The 21,729-nt window shown below is 31.5% G+C and overlaps 1 long non-coding RNA gene across 1 annotated transcript; it reads left to right on the forward strand.

The window, feature by feature from the left end:
• Positions 1-902: 902 nt before the first annotated feature.
• On the forward strand, positions 903-1,992 carry LOC107854819. The gene is made up of 3 exons (XR_001670121.2): positions 903-1,102; positions 1,195-1,355; positions 1,762-1,992. It is a non-coding gene; the product is annotated as an uncharacterized LOC107854819 (long non-coding RNA).
• Positions 1,993-21,729: the final 19,737 nt, after the last annotated feature.

The following is a 21,729-nucleotide window of genomic DNA, read 5'->3' on the forward strand; positions in this document are numbered from 1 at the left end:
TTTTTTGAGAGTTTCAAAATATTTTATTTACATATGATGAAAGCAAGGTATATGATACGAAGAGATGGAGGTGAAACAAAGATTTAAATTATGAATTTAACATTTAATATTTTTTAGTACCAAGCTGTTATGTTTTAAAATATATGGGTTCACTTTACTATTTATTATAATTTTAATGACTTTTACTCATATATAAATTATATTTTTTTTTGGGAATATACTAAATAGAAAATCGAGTAGGTAACGTCTCATTTTAAAGTGATAGAAAATTCTATCAAAATATTAATATATTATTGTTTTACAATTTTTTAGTTGAAGTTTCAATAGTTGATGTATTTGTTTAATTAATATTTTATGGTTATTTTACATTGTGAGATACTTTTTAAACACTCACCAAAAATATATGGTGTACATTAATAAACTAGGACAAATTGTTCTTGAAAAATATATTTTAACTTATTAATGAAGAATATATTATTTCTCATTTAATAGATATTAAATTTGATACGTTTTATTTTCTTTCATTATTTGCAATCAATTTATAATACAATTAAAATAAGCGGGATAATATAATATTACGATTAGATAATAGAGTGAATATAAAATTAATTTTGAAAAATTATTAGTCCTTTGAACTATATATATATATATATATATATGTAAAGGAGAAATATAGATGAGGTGATGTGGCATTCCTCTGTGACCTCCATTGACATTTATCGTTTTTCTCCCTTTTTAAAAGTTTTTTCACAATTTAATCTAATAAAATTTAATATTTATTTCATAATTATATCATTTTAATTACCCATATCTTTTTCAGTTTTTTTTTTGGGTCAATTTTTCAGTTTTAGAAGTGTAAAAGCCATTTATTAATTTATTTATGAAGGCAATTTTAGGGTCTCTTTTCATCTCTGGAATAGTTTCCTGCGCAAACTATTGATTCTATTTTTGTGCTTTCCGGTTATTGTTCTCTCTGTTTCACTTGTTAGGTTCTGTTCAAGGATGGTCTCTTCCAGTGGAAAAGACTGGAGAACCTAATATCCCTAGCAAAGGAAAATGTCACAAAACTGAGCAAAAATCCTGCGTTTCAAGGGAACAATAGGTACATCCTGGCACTCCCTTCTTTACTCTTTAACAAGTATGCTTTTTTGCATTTATCATTTTCAATGATGTGAAACTTTTCACATCTTCTAGCTTGTTATATCAGAGGAACAAGCAAATATTTGAAGAATCAACAAAAATTAGATCTCACTGACACAATCAAGGATGGAGCTCGACTTTTCATAATTGACGAAGGAATTCGCAGTCAGCTTGTTCTTGCTTTGACCGAAGACTCCAAGCTTCACATTCAAGAAGTATGTATACCTAATAGATAGATTAAGGATGTGCAAAATTCGAACGATCGATAAATCGAATCAATAAAAACGCTATTGGGTTAACGATTTCTTATTGATTTTATAAAATATTATATTGGGTAAATGATTCGATTTTGGTTTTAGCTTATTGGGTTATTGGTTAAATCGATAACCCAATAAAAATACACTAAGTTACGATTTTTTTCCTATTTATGCAATATAATACATATATATATATATGTATATTATATACACTACTTATTCATACACTACTTATTCACACATAATATATATTATATACACTACTTATTGATACATAAAATCGAACCGAATCAACCGATGCACAACCCTAAGATAGATAGTTCTCTATGTCTGAAGATGCAACTCTAATGTGATTCTCTTACAGGTAGTTGATGTATATAGATTGCTCGAAGACCAGATAGATGTACCTTCAATGGCCGTAGATATTACCAATACTTCATCTTTTTATATTTTCTTTATTTAAGGCAAAATGCTCAATGTTGAGAAACTTTTTCTTTTAGGCCATCAAAATATACTTTTTTTTTTTTAATTATTTAGGTTGTTTAATGTCTGAATAAAATAAATTGTTTGAATGAAATATGTAGATATTGCTATTGAGTAAACTGAGTTATGGTGCCTTTTGCTTGTATCTTTTGGTTTTCATTAACTTTATGTTGAATTACATATAAGCTTGAGTATTTTTTTTTAAAAAAATTAAATACGCTATTAAAGTAGCATCAAATTGGCAAAAATTTTTAATCTCAACTTACGCATCAAATTGACAAGATTTTTTAATTTCAACTTATGAATTTGATATGATTTTTGTTTCATAACACCTATAAAGTTCAATATAATATTTCTATTAAGTATTTGGAGAAGTTGGATTATCATTTTATTCCTATACTAAACAAAAATGTCATTAAAATCTAATCAATTTAATAATAAATAACAATTATATCATACTAAATTCTAGAAGTCGAAAGGTGATAAATTAAAAGTTGAAAGATGAAAGTACTATTTTTTTTTAAAGATGAAAATATCAAATACTTTGGTAAAAACTATTAAAGATGATGCATTTAAGTAAACTCATACTTTTGATTTCTATTAAATCTCTACTTTTCTATCTAATATCTCTCTCTGTCTATACTACTTTAGGCATTTGATGATGTAACATATTTTTAAGGTTATCATTTTTATTTATCTTTTTTTTTTTTGATAATTTCTTCTTTATTATTATAAAATATCTAATTAATTATACAATAAATAACAATCATATAATTACAATAAAGATAAAATTAACGACTTTTTGAATTCTAAAAACTACACTAAAACTTTTGAGTTTCCTCCGCTTAATTCATATGAATGAAACCACAATATAGTACAATATTTTTGGTTCTTTTGAAAGCTTATGTTTATTAATAAAATTTAATGCATTGAATATCTGAGCTACTAATAAGGTTAAAATGTTTTATTTTCTGGCCTTCAGCGGATATATTAGAGAGTCATGAATTATTTATGTTTTCATTTATCAAATTATTAAAGACTCCAAGTATTAACATTCATTGTTAAATAAGGTCCTCAATTGACTCTTTGATGATCAATTGATCACTATAGAAGATTTTCTTTGAATCGTTTACATGAAACATGACTACACTCTATCTTTTATATTTAAATTTTATCATTTTTGCATTCTTTTAAAACTATGATTAGTTTTTTCAGAGAATATATTGTGATGATAATAATTTATGCAGTAAGTTAAATTTTATTTAAGCGGTTATTTCTTCTTTGAATGTATATTTATCAAATTTATTCGTTTATCTCAAATAAAGTTATATTAATTTCTCTTTGTGAATCTATAGGTTACTTTGCAATTACATAAAATACGAACAAATTTATATAAGCAGTAGATTTAGATTTTCACATAAAATTTCTACATGTATTATAATAAATAAGAAGAATGACACTTGAAAATTACATGTATAATGGGTATTGGGTGTTCATGTTTTGTTTTTGTACTCAAGTTTCTCTATTTTTGGGTATATTTGTTATATATTATATATTGATGTCTCGAATCCTCATATTAAGTTGTATTCTCTCCAATTCTTAATAAATGATATACTTAATATTTTTATCTGAATATTTTATTTGTTGAACTTTTTATAATTGTCTTCAAATTTTTCTCTCTTTGTTATTTTTCTTTTTATTTTTCATTAACATAATTTTATGTGCAGTTTTTTTTTCTCTATTTCTTCTTCTCTCTCTTAGTTTCTACCATTAGTGTGTGGTGTTGCTTTTATATTTTATTTATAATTTTTATTTTTTATTTATTTTAGGTTTTTTATTTTTTGCAAGTTGACACCTTAATTTTTACGTGTTTGTTAAGTGAACATTATCATCTAAAGGTAGCAAGAAAATAGTCTGTCTTTGAGATTTTTTTTATATCCTATTTGGTGTTCGACATTTAAATTGGAGATGATTAATTTTGATTCGCGCTGAAAAGTTTTATTATGGAGATAAAACACTCCCTATCAAAAGCGATCTCATACCTAAGGCTCGAACCTGAAATCTCTGAAAAAGGATTGAGAAATTTACAACTCCACCCTAATTGACCTTTAATTGTGAGGTTGACCAACCTCACGTAGTTACCTTTTTTGAATTCATGCATGCCAAACAACAGTTACACGTTTTTGATAATGTTTTTATGTATTTAAAGCTTATATGATACTCCTTTATGTTTTATGTTTGGGTATTTGAATTAATGAATTTTATTTTCAAAATTATGAATTTTTATCTAAAATATACTTAGTTAAATGTTGTATGCATCATAAAACTTACAGATTGATTTAGAAATATTTCAGGAGCAAATTGGTGAAATGGAACTAAATATCTTGATTTTATTTTGTTTCATTTTTTAGAAACTAATTCATTTCTGATAGCAATCAAAAGTGATAACGACGGTGAAGATCAAAATCAACAATAAATTTCATTTAGGTTGAATACATAGACAACTTTTTAAATTTGTCTGAATTTTTCAGTTAGATCCCCAAATTAAAACTTATACTATCTATTAAATAAACACTTGAACTAGAATCAAATAATGTCTATTGAGCTCACATTATTTTCTTTCAACTAACTTAAAAAATAGAATTCAGTCAACTAATAGAATTAAAATCATAAAAACTATTTTTAAAAAATTAACTAATTTATTTTAAAATTGCGCGAAGCACGATAAATTTCACTAGTTAATTTAAAAATGGATCATCCTATTATTCCTTTAGCTATTTGGAGGTGAAATAAATATAACTCGAAAATGTGTCTCAATTAATTTTGTAAATTGACTAAAGCACCTGACATCAGTAAGAAAGAACACGTGGTGGTAGGTCTGCCCCAAATAAATAAAGGAAAAATTGCCTATTTGATTCCTTTTTATAAAATATTTACTGTTTTTAAATATATTTATTATTTAAATATATTATAATTACAAAATATTTACCGTCAAAAAAATTATACTATATGTTAAAAGTATATTATGTATATAATAAAGATGTATTTAAAATGTATTATATTTATTTTGATAAAAAAATGCATTATATATTAATAAAGAATTATGTATGAAATACAGATTTATTACCCCATGTACAAAAAGTGAATTATGCATGTAACATACAGATGTATTATGCTTGTTTGAGTAATAAAAGCTATAGTAGGTATTAAAAGTGAATTATATATGTATTAAAATTATATAGCTATAAATGATAAATATTTTCTAAATATGACATATTTAGGTAAGTTTTTCAATGCATAATGCATCAAGTGTAAGAAAATAGTTGAGAGAAACTAATAATTTCGAAGCCAAAAATAAATGATTTAATTAAATTCTGTGAATTGGACGATATGATTATTGAGTTCAATTTTCAAGTAAATTTTGCAGCCAATTTTAGAGATTTGGTGATATATTTTGGTGTTACTATGAACATTTTTGCAAACAAAAATGATTGTCTTACACCTAAATTGTCTATCTAGGTGAACAATGTTACAATGACTAGGCGAGGGACAGGCTTAGGCTTGCCATATAAGTGTAGTATTTGCTAGTCGATTTAAAAGAAGAAAAAATTATTTGTCTTGGTGAGTCTAAAATTACTTAATTTTTGGGAAAAAGAATAGTTCTTTTCAAGTTTACATTTGTTATAATATTATCATCGGAAAAAAATTATATATATCTTCGAATTATTGAAATGGTACCTAAATATTCTTCATTATATTTTTGAGTTATTTGTATCCTTACCATCTAACTTTGGGTACGTATATATCCCAAACTATCAGAAATGGTACATATATATCCTTCAATTAGACAGCATACACCACGTGTCCTCATTCTAAATGAATTAACCTATTTTCCCTTAGTAATTTCTTCTCTGACCAGCCGACGAAATATTGTGTGGCCGGAGTTGGAAATAAGTTTTGCCCACACCTAATTCTAGGAGAACCAAAACCAATGTGGTCACAAAATATTTTTTTTAAGATAGGGACACGTGGGAGAAACTCACTTTCACTTTTGTCATAAAATATTTCGTCGGCAGGTTAGAGAATAAATTTCTAAGGAAGAATGAGTTAATTTCTTTAGGATGAGGACATATGGTGTGTGCCGTCTATCTTAAGGGTATATATGTACCATTTTCATTAATTTTTGAGGAGATATATATATTCAAAATTAGACGATAAGATATAAATAATTCAAAATTATAATGGAGGATATTTATATATTATTTTCAATAGTTTGGGATTATATATGAATTTTGTCAGTATTATCATTTACAGATGTGTTACACGTTCCTAAATAAATAAATATGATTTTTATATTTACATTAAGGCATATGATGTGATTATCCATAAATTTAGTACTATTTATCGTGTAGCGCTTTAATAATGTAAAAAGTACTTCATTGATCCATATTATTTAGTGTTTTTAGTTTCGACGCACACTTTAACAAATCACTCACCTTTAGGGATCATTTGGCAGAATGTACAAAAATAATGTAAAATATGATGTATTAATAATACTTGTATTAGTATTACTTTTGTTAGTTGTGCTTATATTTTTTATATAGTATTTGATTTGATGAATTAAAAATCACATGCATTACATAATTTCTATTTGTTTTTTTACAAGAATGCCCTTTTGAAAATGTTGCGGAAATTTTTTCTAAGGAATAATTATATTTTTAATCATGCTAATGTATGCATTAGATCAATTGCATAACAATACCATAAATTTTGGAGTATTAGTAATACACACCTCAATACACAATATAGGATATAACTAATGTCTTGCATTAGTTATATATAGACTAAAAAAATTACCAAATAAGGTACTAGTAATACACAAGACTAATGCATGCATTATTCTTTTTAATACCTCTACCACGCCTCCCTAGAAAATAAGAATTCTTTTCACTAAATTATTTTTAAATAAATATTATTAATTTTGTAATTTCTTAATTATGTAAAAATTAACTTATCTAAATAAGAATAAATTTGAGAAAAAAATATTATTTTTTATTAAATAAAATATCATTTACTTTGAATTAGATGTAAAGTTTAAGACACCAACTATATGAATTGTGAGATATCCATCCATCCGTCCGTCCGTCCATCCATCCATCCATCCATCCACCTGCTGATGTGGCATGTCTAAAAAACCAACATTTACATTTATCTTTTTTCTTATTTTTTAAATTTTTTTACTCATTCTTTTGATGAAAAAATTAAGATAATACACACATTTATTAGAGAAACAATCCAATAAGGACTGACTGTTACACATGTTACACATTTCACATTCCATATTAATTAAAATGTTACAATCTTTCATTTTGTCTTGTATATCTGCTGTTTTACAACTTCTAGCTTCTCCTGCCTTTCAAATTACCTAACGTGCTTTTTTTGATTCTGCTGACTGGGCTCTTGGAAAGGTATTTTTACTCTTTGAGGCCTTATGATAGGAACAGGTTCAAAGATCGTACAATCTGAAAATGGGAAAGATAACATAAATTTTTTCTCCCCATTGATCTTAAGTAACAGATTCAGTGTCCTGACAAGTTAAGATTTGGGTTCAAAATTGAATTCTTAATGATGCATAACATCGTCTTTTAACAGGTGTTTTCTATGCTGATGCTTGATCGATGGTTATTTCAGTTTTACATGGTTACAATGTATGTATCAAACTTTGCTTATGGACTTTTAACAAATCCAACACGCTGTTGGAACCAAGAGTTTTATCGACAAAAACAATGAAGTGAAGAATAAATTTTTACATGGGTAATTTATGGAAGCTACGATTTTATTCCCTTAATTTGTATACAAGTCAGCAACTTTATTTCTTTCCATACTTATTGTTAGGAATAGGATAAATATGGAAGGTGTATATTAAGTGTATATTTTTCTATAGGGTAAATATGGTAGGTATATATTCAGTCGGTTAGAAGTTTTTGTATATATACGTCCTTGTATTACAGAGAAATTCATTCAATACGCAATCAATATTTTTTCAATTTTTACATGGTATCAAAGCCTTAGGGTTGATCCTTCCTTTCATAACGTTTTCAATCCGTGTTATTTTTTTCTCCCCTTTTTTCTCATCTTTTTGACAATGGTGAATCCAACAGCCCATGAAACAGCAACAGTAGCTACAGGTAGCACCAAGGATGCAATCAAATCTGCCTTGACTGATTCCACCCACTCGTACTACCTTCACCCTTCTAACTCATCGAGAATGATACTGGTGAATGCAGTTTTTGATGGAAAGGGTTACAGAGGATGGCGAAGAGCTATACGCATCGCACTATCTGCTAAAAATAAGCTAGGGTTCATTGATGGGAGTTTTGCTCAACCAGAGTCCCCTTCTCCTTTTTTTCAATCATGGAGTCGCTGTAACGACATGGTAATCTCGTGGATCTTAAACTCTTTATCAAAAGATATCGCAGAGAGTGTGTTGTACTCCAAAACAACACATAAAGTGTTGTACTCCAAAACAACACATAAAATTTGGAACAAGTTAGAAGACAAATTTGGACAATCAAACGGTTCTCAACTCTATCAGCTGCAAAAGGAATTGAGCGGGCTGATTCAAGCAAATTCTGACATTCTCGGATACTACACTAAGATAAAAAGGATCTGGGATGAGCTTGACGCTCTCAATACTTGTGTGCACTGCAGTTGTGATTGCACCTATGAGGGGAAATCCAAAACCCTTAAATCACTTCTGGATGGTCATTTAATCCAGTTCTTGATGGGTCTTAACGACACTTATTCCTCTGTTCGAAGCAATATTCTAATGATCTCGCTACTTCCTAGCATTAATCAGGCTTACTCACTTCTCATCTAAGATGAAAAACAATGTGAGATACATGTGAGTAAATATCGCATTGAATCAGCTTTCCTGGCAGCAAATCAACAAGGAGGAAATCAGAAAAATAATATGCTAGACAACAAGTTTAAAGGATATTCCGAGGAAAAGAAGAACAACTTGTTTTGCAACTACTGCAAGAAACTTGGTCACACAATCGACCATTGCTACAAGTTAAAAGGATTCACTCCTAATTTCAAGTTCTCTAAGCCTAGGAGGTTTCAAGGAGGGCCATCCAGTAACCAAGCAATGGCTTCAGAGAAAACAGGAAAAGAACAAATTATGACACAGATTCTTCAGGGAAAAATATCACACAAGAGCAATTTTCTCAACTTTTTCAACTGCTTCAACAGGTGAAGTCTGGCCAAAGAGAGAACATACCTCTGATGCTAATGCTACTTCCAATTGTGCTGGTATAATCCAGCCTCACTTTAATCTTCTTACGTACTTTTCACGTATTGATTCTAGTTCCTGGATCCTGGATTCAGGAGCTACAGAACACATGACATACAATAATTCTAGTCTCTCTGATATTAGACGTTTACTTAAACCTGTCTTTGTGAATTTGCCAAATTCTCAAAAGGTCGGAGTAAATCAAATAGGAACGGTCAGAATTCTTCTAAATTTAACACTAAAAAATGTCTTGTTTATTTCAGATTTTAGATTCAATCTTTTATCTGTTTATCGGCTAACCAAAACTCTTGATTGTCACTTACTCTTTTGTTCTTTTGCTGCACTCTTTCAGTCCCCTTCAATGAAGAGGCCCATGGTACTTGGTAGAGTGCAAGATGGTTTATATTTGATCAAGTCATTCCTGATCAAGCAGCGTCCAGTTTCTAAGCCAATTATTCAGAAAGTTTCTCAGCTTTCTTTTAGTTGTATTAGTCAAAGTGATACTCAATCTTTTCATTCAGTTTCTAAGTTAAGTTCAGATGTAAGCCTTTGGCACTTGAGATTAGGGCATATACCCCTATCGAATATGAAGAATATTTCAAGTTTGTAGTTTTTGTCTCCATCTAATTCTTCTACTCCTTGTGATATTTGTTTTAAAGCTAGACAATGCAAATTACTTTTTCAATCAAGTCATATTTCCACTACTTCTATTTTTGAGCTCATTCACATTGACACATGGGGGCCATATAAAATTACAACTTACGATGGTTTTAGATACTTCTTCACTATAGTAGATGATTTTAGTAGAGCTACTTGGACTTATTTACTTAAAACCAAGAGCAATGCTTTCTTTATTTTAAAATCGTTCTTGGCCATGGTACTAACACAATTTCAAACTGGAGTTAAAGCCATTAAATCTGATAATGCTCTAGAATTGGGTACAAGCTCACTTACATCGGCATATCTTTCTTTTATGGGGATCCTACACCAAACTACTCGTGTCCATACTCCACAACAAAATGGTGTTGTGGAAATGAAGCACAAACACCTTCTTGAGACATCTAGAGCTTTAATTTTCCAATCCAAGCTTCCTATTGCACATTGGGGAGACTGTATATTAACTGCAACTTTCTTAATAAAAAGATTTCCTTCCAAGTTTTTAAATCTTAAATCTCCCTATGAAGTGCTTTTAGGGAAACCACCTTCTTATGCTCTACTCAAGCCTTTTGGCTGTCTTTGTTATGCATCTACTTCATCTCTGTATAGGTCAAAGTTTGATCCTAGATTCACGAAATGTGTTCTCTTGGGCTATCATTTTGGGAAGAAAGGATATAAGCTTTTAGATTTAACTACTAGGAAAATTATTATTTCTAGGGATGTAATATTTTATGAAATAATTTTTCCCTTTTCAGATCAGTCTATTTCCACTCCAATTTTCCCTAACTACTCTACCACTCCATTCATTGAGCCTCCTATTGATTTTTTCTTGCCTGAGCATACTATCCAATCTACCATATCATGGAACAATCTTCTGTTTCATCTTCCATTCCTGTTAATCCAGTTATTCATGTTCCTGTCAATCCGATTGAACAAGTTCCTACAAATTCTATACCAAGTACTGCTCCTATTATGCCTTCTACACAATGAGCTTCAAGGAAATCCACTAGATCCCACAATAAACCTTCCTATTTGGAGGATTATGTATGCAATCATGTGTACTTAACTAATCTTACATCTTCTTGTTTTGACGATTCCCTTAACCCCTCGATTTTGCCTATTTCTACTCTAAATTCCTCTAACCAGTCCCTCATTTATTCCCTTTCAAGCATTATTAAACCTAATCCTTTTCCTAGGCTGTTTTACACCCATGTTGGCAGGAAGCAATAGCTAAAGAGTTTCAGGCTTGGGAATCTAATAGAACATGAGATGTTGTTGAATTACCTAAGGGGAACAAATTATTACCTTGTAAGTGGGTTTATAAGGTTAAATATCGCTCTAACGGGAATGTTGAAAGATATAAAGTACGACTGGTGGTTAGGGGAGATACTCAACGAGAAGGCATAGATTTCATTGAGACTTTCTCCCCCTTAGTTAAGATGACTAATGTTCGGTGTCTTTTGGCTATTTCTGTTAAAAAGGGATGGGATTTAAATCAATTAGACATGAACAATACATTTCTTCATAGAGACCTACAAGAAGAGGTCTATATGAAGTTTCCTCTAGGATTATGTGCTCCTAGTCCTAATCATGTGTGTAGGTTGCGTAAATATTTGTATGGGCTGAAGCAAGCTTCTTGGCAATGGTATGCTCAACTTACTTCAACCCTTAATTTCAAAGGATATTCTCACTCTTTAAATTACTACTTCCTATTTTATAAGAAATCTGATTCTAGGATCACTATATTAGTTATTTATGTCGACGATATTTTGATCACTGGCAACGACCCTGCTGAAATTCAAAGTCTGAAAGCATTTCTTGATTTAGAATTTCAAATCAAATATCTTGGCTTGACAAGTTATTTTCTTGGCATGGAAATCATTCGGAAACAACATGGTTTAATTCTGAGTCAACAAAAATTCACATTAAAATCGATTTTTGAGTTTGGTTGTGCTAATTTCCAACCTGTTAACTCTCCACTGGATCCCACTTGCAAGCTTCGTGTAGATTTAGGTGATCTTCTTTCAGACCCTATCATTTATCAGAGACTCATTGGCAAACTTAATTACTTGACCCATACCCGACCTGATTTGTCATTTGCTGTGCAACATCTAATCCAATTTATGCAATAGCCCCGTTGTCCCCATTTTGATACTGCTTTACATTGTTTAAAGTATTTTTTTTCGACCCCCGGGCTTGGAATTTTCATGTCCTTAGATTCTTTCCTTCAATTGCTTGCTTTTACATTAGCCCTGGGGGATCTCCCATCTCTTGGAAGTCCAAAAAGCAACCATCGATTTTCCTTTATTCTGCCGAAGCTAAATACAGATCAATGAGATGAGTAGTTCCAGAACTTCCTTGGCTCGTTCATCTTCTTTCTGAACTATCTGTCAACCCTTATCTTTTCATTTCTCTTCATTCTGATAGCAAAGCTACAATTCACATAGCTAAAAATCTGATCTTTTATGAATGGACGAAACACGTTGATTTGGATTGTCACTTTGTCCGGCAATAATTCCTTGCCGGTCTCATTTCTCTCTCATTTGTTCCATCAATTTGCCAAATTGTGGACATATTTACTAAGTGTCTCTCTGGTCCGCAACACCATCATATTTTAGGCCAGTTGGGTGTGTCTTCCCCCCTCCAACTTGAGGGGGGATATTGGAACCAAGAGTTTTATCAACAAAAGCAATGAAGTGAAGAATAAATTTTTACATGGGTAATTTATGGAAGCTACGATTTTATTTCCCTAATTTGCATACAAGTCAGCAAGTTTATTTCTTTTCATACTTATTGTTAGGAATATGATAAATATGGTAGGTATATATTAAGTGTATATTTTTCTATAGAGTAAATATGGTAGGTATATATTCAGTCGGTTAGAAGTTTTTGTATATATACGTCCTTGTATTATAGAGAAATTCATTCAATACAATCAATATTTTTCCAATTTTTACACAAACACCCATTGACATTTTTGACGAGTCCAACCAACATAGATTATATTAGTAGGATGATCACCTAAACCTTTTTGATGTTTAATGATCATAACAAGGTGCAAATAAGAATCCCAAAATTGCAGGTATTTTTCGGTTATGTGTCATCCGAATGAAACTATATAATTATCATTTGTCGAAGATTCTTAATTTTTTGTGAGAAGTTAGCGACGATGAAATAATTTATTTGACATAATTTCTTCTTTGATAGACATTTAAATGTGATGTTAAAGAAACCCTACAAGTGCAACATTTATCAAGCTTACATATGTTATTATGGTCATTGAGGATCATGTGATGTTTTAGCATTTATATACTTTTTAAGTTTTTGTTTGGCTAGGTCTTTAGTTCATGATATGTTGGTTTGGTGCTGCAAGACACATGTTAAGCATGGCACTGCTAATGCCTATATCATAGATACAAATGAAGAGGAGAGAACGAAGGTATTCTTATTGTTAAACCCTCGCAACACACACAACAGAAGGAAAAAGAAGAAGAAGAAGAAAGAAATTAAAGAAGGTATTCTTATTATTTGTTGTGTTTATTTATTTATTTTCCTATAAGGTTAGATTGTGCTTGTTTTTTTTTTACTTGTAATTTCCTATATAGGGAAAAACAGTTGAGGTAGGAAGAGCACATTTTTGAAGTAGAGACAACAAGATTTACAATCGTGGATGCCCTGGTAACTTTTCTTACAAATTGCTTATCTCCTTTACCATGATATAAGAGCATAAGTTATGAATCTAGGTGAATGAGTTTATTTTTCATGAGGATTGGTGTTTGACTCGTGTTTTTTAACATAAGAATTTCTTCAACAAGTTTCTTGCTGTGAAAATTTTGCCAACTCCTTGAAACAGAGACAACAAGATTTACGATCTTAGATTCCTGGAAACTTCCCTTGCAAATAGCTTCTCTACTTTACCTTCTATATGCAAGAAAAAGTTATGAATCTAGGTGAACGACCTAATTTTGTATGAGAAATGCTGCTCGCCCCATGTTTTTTAGACATAAGGATATAAAAAAAATCTTGGCATGAATTTGATCATGCCCAAATCCATCATTTAGCACCTGTATGGTTGGAGCAATCAGAGGCTTAGTAAGAATTTCCTATAACATGTAATATCATACGTCAAGGTCGGGTCATTTGGTGGACTATTTGAAACAACACCAATATTGAAGGCAAAAGGACAAACATACACAACTTTAAGCGAAGATGGTACTTTTTTGTTAGCTTTTTGGTGTAATCAGGGAATACTAGAGACAATAGGTTGATTGCACAACCTATTATTACCTGATGCATTGGCTTAGTGCATAGCTTCATAAAATTTCTAAATACTTAACAAAGCTTTTCTTGTATGTCAAGTGTTTTATGTTCTTTCGTTATACATTTTATATTACTTCTTTTTCTTAAAGCTTCTCATATATCACTTTTCGAACTTATTACAATAACCTCATTTACGAAATGAGGTTAATCTTTTTATATATAAATATTCTACAAAGGTTAATCAAATATAATTCGAATGAAAATTTAGATAATAATATAAGTCGGATATGAACCTGAATATTTTATAATTTCATACGTATGTTATAATAAAAAGACAATTATCTATAAAATCGATTATTAATACATTTTCATGACCGCGAGAAGCACGACACGATTCCCTAGTTACCTAATAAAGTGACAAGAAGAAATCCTTTACAAAAGTTGCACAAAACAACATTTACAAAAGCCTATGGAAAACTGGTCTTCATAAAATAAATGAGAGCAAAAATGGAAAAATAAAAAATATCCTAAGAAAAAGTCAATTTGTCACAATCCAAAATAGGCACGTAATAGAACTTGTACAACCTTCAGTACAGGCTAGTCTATTTCAACTAAAAACACAATTTAAGAATAAAGCAACAGAAGAGCAAAGAAATAATCTCAAAATATAAATAAAGAAGAAATATTGTTCATGATACATCTCCAAGTCCGATTGTCACTAATACAAGCCTCTAATATAGATTTGTAACAAATGTAATGAGATATCTTGTATGGAAAAAAGGTAAACACAAGATAGTAAAAAAGGGATCTGGGTAAGCTTGAAGTCCATGCCTCACTACCTCGATCTCCGCAATGCCAATGCAGTAAGAAATGATCTATAAACTGCTACTCGATTCAGTATTTGCACGGAGTTCAGAAAACAAGAAAAGAAAAAAAATAAGGGTGACTAAAAAAATTTATGTGTACTCAGCAAGCATCGACGATAACCAACCCTAGTCCAAAGCGATGTCGAGAACCACCACTCCGGCTACCCAAGGTATCAAATTAATCTACGATCCGCCAAATCATAATATTTAATCCTACCAGGATAACCCAAAACAATGATCAACAACCATAATAAGAATAAGGTAGGCACTATAACCTAGTATCACAATCCAAACGGTCATGAGTGGCACCCATACTCATCTTTCTATAGGAAAAATATCTAAACCGAACCATTACTCAATCACTTTGTCAATATGAAGACGAGAATATCATAAATCCAACTTAATAACAATAATTCATAGCTAATCATTATTAGTTCAGAAATCAAACAAACTACTTATTGAACTCCCCAGGACCTGAAGGTCATCGTACAAGAACTTCTAACACAAAACCATGTCTGAAAGATATATCCAAAATTAAAAAAAATAAAGAATGTCTCATTGTCCAAAATGGCAGCTTGGAGATAGAGTGCTCACTCTTGGATCGAGATCAGCTAGCAAAAGCTAGAGATGAGGTCGTGTCTGAGCTTCTGAAATACTTTCTGCACTCAACAAAGAAAGAGTACAGGGAAGTATCAATACAAACCACTATGTACAGGTAGGTATCATAGGCCAACTCAATTTAATAGCATGTATACAACATAAATCAAATAACAAGTAAACAAGCATCAACACATAAGCAAGTATTTGATGAATCAACAAATACACCAATGACAAATCAAAAAATACTTACAAACAAGTCACATGATTCATCAAGAGTATCAACAACATTGTAAACATCCACAAAATCAACAATAATACCATAAGTAACAACTATGTCCTTCTAAACCTGTCAATTAGAACACCATTATCTCGTTGTCAGCTTATTAAACTACACAACCTTTCAAGTCAATACTAATATTACACACATGCTAACAGACTTATTTTTGCCCAACTAGTCATGAACTGCACAGGACAATCTAAGTTCATGTACCGTACCGGCCTGGTAGCCGATCCTCTATGAATAAGTAATATCAATATTCATATCTGTACCGACGTGGTACCTAATCCTCCATAACTATATTATGTATATTTTACTAAATTCACGCTATCACTCAAGATGCAATACGATGTACTAAATTTACAAGTACACTTAAAACCATAAGGTAATTTCATGAAGTTGATTTTCAATAATTATTTATATAAATTTCAACAATCCAAATATCATCAAATTCAAATATGTCTGAAGACCAATCAACAAGTATCCAATTTAAGAGCATACACATAATTAATTTGAGTCTAAACTCCAATTAAATCGAAACCTACCTAAATCGAAAAATTCGAATGCAAGCTAATTTGTAACGACATTACCTTTCTGTAAAGTCTCTGAATGATTATAATCTGTTCAAATACATAATATCCATAAGAATACAAATCTAATAACACTCATATTAAAAATTCTTACTCTAAAAATGTAGGCCAAAAACCTAAGTTATCTAAAAATTGTAATTGATTTCATACAGAAAACATCAATTTGAAACAAACTTAAAGATAATGGCCTGCGCCACTTTTAATTCACTAGAAATCATACCATAGCCCCTTTCTATCATTAAATGACTACAAACCATTTAATGATAAATTCATCAGTGCCTAATTATTTTATTTTTGTCCACTAACTAATTGAAAAACAAAGAATGGACAAAAATATACAAAATCATTCTTGGCTATCTTTCCCACCACGCACCTTATTGGACAGAAATGGACAAAGCATATTATTCCTACAACCACGTAACTTAACGGCAGAATCATTATTTCCCACAAATTGATAAGTTTATAAGCTATCTTCACTGAAGAATTGAAATAAAAGTTTTCACCTGAGACACGCCACACAACTTAGCTTCCAATCAAATTTTCTACCTTCTTTCTGTAATCGTCCAAAAGGGTTAAATTATTTTTAACTGAAAATTACGTGATATGAGTTGGTAAAAATTTTTGAGATTTTGACCCATTAATCACTAATTAAACTAATTATTTAAAATACCTAAAAATTTAATAAATTCTCAAAATTTATTCGGAACCCCATATAAAAAATTTAAATATGTAAATTGACTAAAAAGTATGATCCGAAATTATTAAAAGTATTAAAATTTTAAATTCATCTTAACCAAAAGTTGATTGTGGTCAAACTTACCTTCCTTAAAATTCAATAACCCAGCTAATGACTTAAATCACTTCCAACACCTCAAGAATTGGTACTACCTATTTCCATAAGTCATAACTCAGGTATACAAACTACAGAAAGAACTAAAATAGAAAAGATAAGTAAAATTCATCAAATGGCTAAGAGAGTCCTTATATTAGATACCAATTAAAAAATCATTCGTACCTGAATGGGCAAAAAAGAAAGAAGAAGGAAACTAAGGAATTACCTGAATCATCAAAAGATTTGGATACTTGCTACGCATGTCTACTCTGATCTTCCAAGTGGCTTACTCAATAGGATAATTTTTTCACTGGACCTTCATATGCGCAATCTCCTTAGTCCTCAACTTACGAATATCTCTATCATGAATAACAATAGGTTTTTCTTTATAAGAGAGATTTTCATCTAACAAGACCAAATCCTAACAAATTATGTTTTACCATCACCATGAAACTTATTTAACATATACATGAAACACAGGGTAAACTCCCAACAAACTCGAAAGCAATGCCAACCTCTAGGCCACCGGCCCCATACACTGAAGAATCTCAAATGGTCCAATATATCGAGGACTAAGCTTACCTCGCTTTCCAAAATGCATGACACTCTTCATGGGTGATACCTTGAGCAATATTTGCTCACCCTCCATGAAGTGTATATCTCTTACTTTGCGATCTGTAGATTCCTTTTGCCTGCTTTGAGCTGCTATTAGTTTCTCATAAATAAACCTAACCTTCTCTGATGAGTCTCTCATTAGATCAATACCCCATAGTATCACCTCAAAGGTATCAAACCACTCAATAGAAGATCTACACCTCTTCCTATACAAAGCCTCAAATGGCAATATATCGATACTTGAATGATAACTGTTATTATATGAAAACTCAGCCAAAGGTAGAAACTAATCCCAATGAACTCCAAAATCCATCACACATGCACGAAGCATATCGTCCAACACCTGAATCATTTGGTCTGACTTTCCATCAATCTGAGGGTGAAAAGTTGTACTAAGGCCAACATTATGCCCAACTCCTCATGCAATTTTTCCAAAAAATAAAGGTAAATTGAGTAACCCTAGCTGAGATAACAGAAATTGAGACCCCATGCAATCGAGCAATCTCCTTAAGATAAATCTTGGACAATTTTGTTGTATTATAAGTCACTTGAACTGGAATGAAATGTACAGACTTAGTCAAAATATGCGCAATAACCCATAAAGGATCATACTTCCCCAAAGTACTAGGAAGACCAAAAATGAAATACATATCTATCCTTTTCTATTTTCATTTAGGAATGTTTATCTTCTGAAGTAATACCAGGCTTCTGATACTTGCACTTTATTTATTGGAAACTCTGGCATTTAGCAACAAAATCAACTATTTCATGCTTCATTTTACCTTACCAATAATGTTTCCTAAAATTATGATACATCTTAGTCACTCCAGTATATAAAGAATACTTTGAACAAAGAGCCTCAACTAAAATAGTAGGAATCAAATCATCAGCACGAGGCACACAAACTTGCCCCGTAGTTCGCAACACACCCTCACCATCAAGAATGGCCTCCTTGGAATCACCCTACAAAATCTTATCATGAATCTTGCTTTACTTAGCATCCTCGAATTGTTTAGCCTTGATTTGATCAAGAAAGGAGGACCTTGCCTCTATACTGGCTAGAAATGCTCTTCTTTCAGTCATCTCAAGTCGTATGAACTTATTAGCTAAAGTCTAAATCTTTCTAGACAATGGACGCATGGTAGTATTTAAGTAAGCCAAACTACCCATACTTTCTGACTTTCTGCTTAATGTATCAGCTACCACATAGCCTTTCCCGAATGGTATAGAATGGTGACATCTTAATATTTAAGTAAATCCATCCATCTACATTGTCTCAAATTCAAATCCCTCTGCGTGAACACATACTGTAAATTACAATGACCAATGAACACCTCACAATAAACTTCGTATAGGTAATGCCTCCATATCTTAAGAGCAAAAACTACAACAACTAACTCCAATTTATGGGTTGGATAAATCCTCTCATTGGGCTTCAACTGACTTAATGAATAAGCAATCACATTCCTTTCTTCCTAAAAAAAGCACCTAAACTAGAACGTGAGGCATCATAATAAATAATAAAATCCTTACCCTCTACAGGTAAGGCAAGAATAAGAGCGATAGTCAACAATGTCTTGAGCTTTTGAAAGCTCTCCTCACACTCATTAGACTAAATAAAAGGTACTTTCTTCTGAGAAACCTTGTCATATGAAGAGCAATAGAAGAAAACCTTTTCACGAACCTACGATAATAACTTGCTAAACTTATAAAGCTATAAACCTCCACCACTGAAGTAGGCCTAGCCCAATTCCTAACTATCACGGAAGTAGGCCTAGCCCAATTCTTAACTGTTTTAATTTTTTGCAAGTCTACTATCACCCCTTCCTTCGAAACCATATCCCCAAAAGGTTACAGAAGCCGACCAAATTCACTTTTTGAAAGCTCTATGTAAAGATTTTTCTTTTTTAACACACCCAAAATAATCCTTAAGTGATTCTCATATTCCTCTTTACTCTTAGAGTAAATCTGAATATTATTAATAAAGATAATCACAATACAATCTTGGTAAGGCTTAAATATCCAATTCATCAAATTCATAAAATCATCTAGGGCATTAGTCAGCCTAAAAGACATCATAAAAAACTCATAGTGCCTATACCTAGTTCGAATATAGTCTTACGAATATCGTCAGTCCAAATCTTAAGTTGATGATACTCGGACCTCAAATTAATCTTGAAAAATATGAATACACCTTGTAACTGATCAAATAAATCATTGATACGGAGCAAAGAATACTATTACAGATTGTAACCTTGTTCAACTGCCTGTAGTCTATACACATACAATGATAACCATTCTTCTTCTTTACAAATAAGACATAAGAACCCCATGGAGAGGCATGTGAATGGATAAATCCCTTACTTAACAAATCCCACAACTCAGTCTTTAGCTCCCCCAACTCAGGTGGATCCATCCTATAAGGTATTATAGAAATAAGATGAGTAACTAGCTCTAGATCAATATAAAAGTCTGTCATAGTCTGGTGGTATGCCAAGAAAATAGGTAGGAAATACCTCTTAAAGCTTACACACCATAGGACCTGACTCAATAGATGAGACCTATACCATAATGTCCAAAAGATGTGCTAGAATGGCCACACAACCCCTCTCAATTAACCTCTTTATATATAGAAAGAAAATAAGGTTTATTAGAGTAGGACTATAATCACCCTCCCACTCAAGTCTCTCCATTATCAACATAGCCACACTCATTATCATAGCATGGCAATCTAATATAGCATGATATGGAGACAACCAACTCATCCCTAATATTTATATCAAAATCAACCATGTCAAAATCACTAAATTTATCTAAGTTTGATACCCCATAAACATAACAAAACAAGAACCATAAACTCAATCAATAACAAAATCACCAACAGGGGTAGACATGTGAATAGAAAAGTCTAGTAGAACACACACCATGTCCAATCCCATAGAAAAATTAGCAGATACATATGCGAAAGTAGAGTCAGGATCAAATAATACAATGGCCATTCAGTCATAGTCAAGAATAGTACCGTAATAATAATGTCTGATGCCTCTGCCTCGAGCGTGCCTGGAAAATAATAGATATGAGTTCTACCACCAATTTTATTGTCACCCCTACCAAGACAAGAGCTATCTCGATGGGGAAAATTACCACCCTTACCTGCCTGGTGACCACTACGCCTCTTATGGACTACCTTTACCATTACCACCACCTCATTTACCTGCTAGAACCAGAGCTCAAGGAGCCTGCTGCTGGCTAGACTGACCATGCTACCTCAAATTAGGACAATACCTCCTGATGTGACCAACTCTACTACACTCATAACACATACAATCCAAGATGCATCGCTGACTCATGAAAATAAAGTAAGGTAACTACCAACCTCTGTAAATGATTGGATAGAGCCTGATGGACCCTCAACAGATACATGGATCACTGACTGAATAGGGAGATTAGGGTATCCTTGTGAGCTTTGAACCCTAGAATAAGAACTACTAAAACTACCCCCTTTGTGGGCCTTTTTTTCTATCGCCTTGGTGTAACTCTCTTGCCTTACACACTTCACCTTATTAACAAAATCAACCATCTCCTGAAAATACTTACATGAAGATGTCACTTGAAGAGAAAAAATTTAGAGACATATATTCAAACCCTTCACAGAAACACAGATCCTCTCCTCATTAGTTTTTAGCAAATGAGGTGCATACCGAGACAATAAATGAAATTTGACCTCATAGGACACAATTGACATATTCCTTTGCTTAAGATTAGTGAACTCATCCATTTTGGTCTCTCAATGTACGAGACACATAATTATCTAGAAAAACTAAGCAAAATTAAGTTCAAGTCAATAGAGGCAAAACT

This window comes from Capsicum annuum, chromosome 10 (assembly GCF_002878395.1).
Source record: "Capsicum annuum cultivar UCD-10X-F1 chromosome 10, UCD10Xv1.1, whole genome shotgun sequence".
NCBI classification, from domain to species: Eukaryota; Viridiplantae; Streptophyta; class Magnoliopsida; order Solanales; family Solanaceae; genus Capsicum; species Capsicum annuum.